The sequence below is a fragment of the Mobula hypostoma genome, chromosome 5 (assembly GCF_963921235.1).
Source record: "Mobula hypostoma chromosome 5, sMobHyp1.1, whole genome shotgun sequence".
Lineage (NCBI taxonomy): Eukaryota > Metazoa > Chordata > Chondrichthyes > Myliobatiformes > Myliobatidae > Mobula > Mobula hypostoma.
Genome location: NC_086101.1, coordinates 611,022 through 617,167, shown reverse-complemented (window position 1 = coordinate 617,167; position 6,146 = coordinate 611,022).

The window sequence follows — 6,146 nt, the reverse complement described above, 5'->3', positions numbered from 1 at the left end:
CTTTAAAAAGTATGAACATATAATTTTATTGGGATAAAAAGAGTAAAGCTAATTTGGTGCCTGAACAGCATGGGTAATTATAGAAAGCATTGCTGTGAATTGACTGGTGTGCCAGGAGGTCAAATGATCCAATTAATCCTTTCCCACAAATGGAACAGGTGAACAGTCTCTCTCCAGTGTGAACTTTCTGATGCCTCTACAAACTGGATGACCAAGTAAACCCCTTCCCACATTCTGAGCAGGTGAATGGTCTCTCCACAGTGTGATCTCGGTAGTGCTGCACAAGGTTAGATGTCAGACATAGTCAATCCCTCGTACAATCAGTGCAGTTGAAGAACAAAATGCTGGTGTGTTCTCAACACCCCGATTCCAGTGGATTTCACTGAGTTACAACATTTCAGACAGAAAGCATGTTTCCAGCTGGGATGAGATAGTTCTTTATCTCCAAGAATCAACTACTGATATATTGGTATCACAAAGGAAGTATCTGGTCACTCCTTTAACATCTGGACAGAGACATTAAAACTGACATGTTGTTGTGTCTGGGATTTCTGTTCACAAATTCTTTGTCACTTGTAACCCGTAGAAAGATTTACAAAAGATATCAATGGGCATTTCAGATTAAATCATTTTAGTCTCCATAGTGAGCTCTGACATCTCACCATTGTAGTGAATTTCAACCCACGTTGGAGGAACAACATGATCTTTGTGTTGTTCGGGTGGGTTTAAATTGTCGCAGGGCGACGGGAACTGGAGTGACAGTGCTGAAGATGAGGTAATGGGTTTACAAATAGAGGCAATGTGTAGTGAGATTCTTAACGAGGAGAGGCTGATGACAGGGCAACATTGCCATCAACAAGATGAACTCCCAATGTAAAAGGTGGACAGAATTGGGAAAGTTGAATACAAGACTGAAGGTGTTATATTTGAATATGTGCAGTATACAGAGTAAGGCTGATGAACTTGTAGCACAGTTACAGATTGGCAGGGATCACTGAATCGTGGCTGAAATAAGATTATAGCTGGGAACTGAATGTCCAAGGATACTCATTGCACTGAAAGGACAGGCAGGAAAGCAGAGAGGGTGGCGTGGCTCTGGTGGTAAAAAATTGAAATTGAATCATTAGAAATGGGTGACAATGGATCAAGAGGTGTTGAATCTATGTGGAGAGAGCAAAGGCTCTGCAAGGATAAAAAGACCATAATGGGAGATATGTACAGACCACCAAATAGTAGTAAGGATGTGGTCCAAAAGTTCCAATGGGAAAAAGAAAATGCATGCCAAAAGGGCAAAGTTACAATAGTCATGGGGGATTTCAATATGCAGGCAGGTTGGGAAAATTAGGTTGGTGCAGTTTCAAATAGGGGGAATTTCTAGAATGCCTACGGAATGGCTTATTGTGGTTGAGCACACGGGATCAGCTATTCTGAATTGGGTAATCTGCAATGAACTCTGGAATTGATCAGAGAGCTTAAGGTAAAAGAACCCTTAGGGTAAAGTGATCGAATGCATCCTGAAATTTGAGAAGGAGAAGCTAAAGTCCGATGTATCAGTACTACAGTGGTGTAAAGGGCATTACAGAGGCAAGAGAGAGGAGAGGGCCAAAGTTGATTGGAAATGAACACTGGCAGGGAGGATGGCAGAGCAGCAATGGGTGGAATCTCTGGAAGCAATTGGGAAGGCACAGGATATATACACACCAAAGAAGAAGTATTCTGATCGCCATGGTTGTCAAGAGAAGTCAAACTCAACATAAAAGCCGAAGAGAGGGTATATAATAGAGCGGAAATTAGTGAGTTGGGAAGTTTTTAAACACCAACCGATGAAGGCAACTAAAAAATCGTTAAAGAGGTAAAGATGGAATATGAAAGTAAACTAGCCAATAATATTCAGGAGGATACCAAAGTTTTTTTCAGATACATAAAGTGTAAAAGACAGCTGAGAGGTGATATCAGACCGCTGGATGACGTTGCTGGAGAGTTAATAATGATGAACAAGGAAATAATGGATGAATTCAATAAGTATTTTGCATCAGTCTTCACTGTGGAATATACTAACAGACTGGTGGAAGTTGCTGGTGTCAAGGGTCATGAAGTGTGTAAAGTACCCATCATTAGGGAGAAGGTTTTTGGGAAACTGAAAGTGGATAAGTCATCTGGACCACATGGTGTACACCCCAGTGTTCTGAAAGAGGTGGCTGAAGAGATTGTGGAGATATTTCTAACGATCGTTCAAGAATCATTAAATTCTGGAATGGTTCCTGAAGACCCAAAAATTGTAAATGTCACATCATTCTTCAAGAAGGAGATACTACACCTCCAATCTTTGTATCATCAGCAAATTTGCTGATCTAATTTACCACATTACCATCCAGATCACTGATATAGAAGACAAATAACAATGGACCCAGCACTGATCCCTGTGGCACACCACTAGTCACAGGCCTCCTCTTGGAGAAGCAATTCTCTACTACCACTCTTTGGCTTCTTCCATTGAGCCAATGTCTGATCCAATTTACCACCTCTCCATGTATACCTAGCGACTGAATTTTCCTAACTAACCTCCCATCCTTCCCTGCATCCACTTTCCTGGTAACCTCCTCGAAAAATTACAATAGATTGGTCAAACATGACCTACCACGCACAAAGCCATGTTGACTCTCCCTAATAAGTCCCTGTCTATCCAAATGCTTGTAGATTCTGTCTCTTAGTACTCCCTCCAATAACTTACCTACTACCGACGTTAAACTTACCGGCCTATAATTTCCCGGATTACCTTTCGATCCTTTTTTAAACAACGGGACAACATGAGCCACTCTCCAATCCTCCGGCACCTCATCTGTAGAGAGCGACATTTTAAATATTTCTGCCAGGGCCCCTGCAATTTCAACACTAGTCTCCTTCAAAGTCCAAGGGAACACCCTGTCAGGTGCCAGGGATTTATCCACTTGAATTTTCCTCAAGACAGTAAGCACCTCCTCCTTTTCAATCTGTACAGTTTCCATGATCTCACAACTTGTTTCCTTTAATTGCATAGACTTTATGCCAGTTTCCTTAGTAAATACAGACGCAAAAAGCTATTTAGGATCTCCCCCATTTCCTTTGGTTCTGCACATAGCCGACCACTCTGATCTTCAAGAGGACCAATTTTATACCTTACAATCCGTTTGCTCTTAATATACCTGTAAAAGCTCTTTGGATTATCCTTCACTTTGACTGCCAAGGCAACCTCATGTCTTCTTTTAGCCCTCCTGATTCTTTCTTAAGTATTTTCTTGCATTTCTTATACTCCTCAAGCACCTTATTTAATCCCTGTTTCCTATACATGTCATACAACTCCCTCTTCTTCTTTATCAGAGTTGCAATATCCCTTGAGAACCAAGGTTCCTTATTCCTATTCATTTTGCCTTTAATCCTGATAGGAACATACAAATTCTGCACTCTCAAAATTTCTGCTTTTAAGGCTTCCCACCTACCGATCACATCTCTGCCAGAGAACAACCTGTCCCAATCCACGCTTTTCAGATCCTTTCTCATTTCTTCAAATTTGGTCTTCTTCCAGTTCAGAACCTCAACCCTAGGACCAGATAGATCCTTGTCCATGATCAAGTTGAATCTAATGGTGTTATGATCACTGGAACCAAAGTCCTCCCCTACACAGACTTCCATCACTTGTCCTAACTCGTTTCCTAACAGGAGATCCAATATTGCATCCCCTCTAGTTGGTCCCTCTATATATTGATTTAGAAAACAAGAAGGAATTTTTGAATGAAAGATGGACACTAAAATGGCTGACAAGTGAAGTCAGAGCCAAATTAAAAGTAAAGGAGAGGGCATATTAATGATCTGGATGATGGGGTGGTAAATTCGATTAGTAAGTATGCAGATGACACTAAGATAGGCGGTGCTGTGGACAGTGAAGTGGGTTTTCAAAGCTTGCAGATAGATTTAGGCCAGTTAGAAGAGTGGGCTGAAAGATGGCAGATGCAGTTTAATGCTGAAAAATGTGAGGTGCTACATTTTGGTCGGACTAATCAAAATAGGACATACATGGTAAATGGTAGGGCATTGAAGACTGCTGTAGAACAGAGGGATCTAGGAATAATGGTTCATAGTTCCCGAAGGTGGAATCTCATGTGGATAGGGTGGTGAAGAAAGCTTTTGGTATGCTGGCCTTTATTAATCAGAGCATTGAGTATAGGAGTTGGGATGTCATGTTGAAATTGTATAAGGCATTGGTAAGGCCAAATTTGGAGTATTGTGTACAGTTCGGGTCACCGAATTATAGGAAAGATGTCAATAAAATTGAGAGAGTACAGAGGTTGTTTACTAAAATGTTGCCTGGGTTTCATCTCCTAAGTTACAGAGAAAGGTTGAACAAGTTAGGTCTCTATTCTTTGGAGCGTAGAAGTTTGAGAGGGGACTTGATAGAGGCGTTTAAAATTATGAGGGGGATTGACAGAGTTGACGTGGGTAGGCGTTTTCCATTGAGCGTGGGGGAGATTCAAACAGGAGGACATGAGTTACGAGTTAAAGGACAAAAGTTTAGGGGTAACATATGGGGAAACTTCTTTACTCAGAGAGTGGTGGCTGTGTGGAATGAGCTTCCAGCAGAAGTGGTTGAGGCAGGTTCGATGTTGTCATTTAAAGTTAAATTCGATAGATATATGGACAGGAAAGGAATGGAGGGTTAAGGATCAAGTGCAGGTCGGTGAGAGTAGGAGTTCAGCACGGACTAGAGAGCCGAGATGGCTTGTTAATTGTTATATGGTTTATGGTTGTATTGTTATATGGCATACAAGGAAGCCAAACCCAGTGGGAAGATAGAGAATTGAGAAGCTTTTAAAAACTTGCAGAAGGAAACTAAGAACGTCGTTGGGAAGGAAAAGATGTATTATGAAAGGAAGCTGGTGACTAATGTCAAAGAAGGTACTATAAGTATTTTTAAGTAAAAGAGAGTTGAGGGTAGATATAGGACCAATAGAAAATGATGCTGGAGATATTGTAATGAGAGAGACAGACATGGTAGAGGAAGAGAATGCGTATTTTGCATCAGTCTTCACAGTGGAAGATATTTGCAGTATACCGGACATTCAAAAGTGTTAGGGAAGTGAAGTATGAAGTAATGACTTAGATGTCGGAATTAAATGCAGCATCTCCAAGTTTTCGGATGACACGAAGCTGGGCGGCAGTGTTAGCTGTGAGGAGGATGCAGGGTGACTTGGATAGGTTAGGTGAGTGAGCAAATTCATGGCAGATGCAATTTAATATGGATAAATGTGAGGTTATCCATTTTGGTGGCAAAAACAGGTAAACAGATTATTATTTGAATGGTGGCCGATTAGGAAAAGGGGAGGTGGAACGAGACCTGGGTGTCATTATACACCAGTCATTGAAAGTGGGCATGCAGATACAGTAGGCGGTGAAAAAGGCGAATGGTATGCTGGCATTCATAGCAAGAGGATTCGAGTACAGGAGCAGGGAGGTACTACTGCAGTTGTACAAGGCCTTGGTAAGACCACGCCTGGAGTATTGTGTGCAGTTTTGAACCCCTAATCTGAGGAAAGACATCCTTGCCATAGAGGGAGTACAAAGAAGGTTCACCAGATTGATTCCTGGGATGGCAGGACTTTCATATGATGAAAGACTGGATCGACTAGGCTTATATTCATTGGAATTTAGAAGATTGAGGGGGGACCTTATTGAAACGTATAAAATCCTAAAGGGATTGGACAGGCTAGATGCAGGAAAATTGTTCCCGATGTTGAGGAAGTTCAGAACGAGGGGTCAGAGTTTGAGGATAAAGGGGAAGCCTTTTAGGACCGAGATTAGGAAAAACTTCTTCACACAGAGAGTGGTGAATCTGTGGAATTCTCTGCCACAGGAAACAGTTGAGGCCAGTCCATTGGCTATATTTAAGAGGGAGTTAGATATGGCCCTTGGGGCTAAAGAGATCAGGGGGTATGGAGGGAAGGCTGGTACAGGGTTCTGAGTTGGATGATCAGCCATGATCATAATGAACGGCGGTGCAGGCTCGAAAGGCCGAATGGCCTACTCCTACACCCAGTTTCTACATTCTATGTTTCCATGTTAGATTAGATTAGATTAGATTATGAGGACATGCAGTCCTCTTTTATTGTCATTTA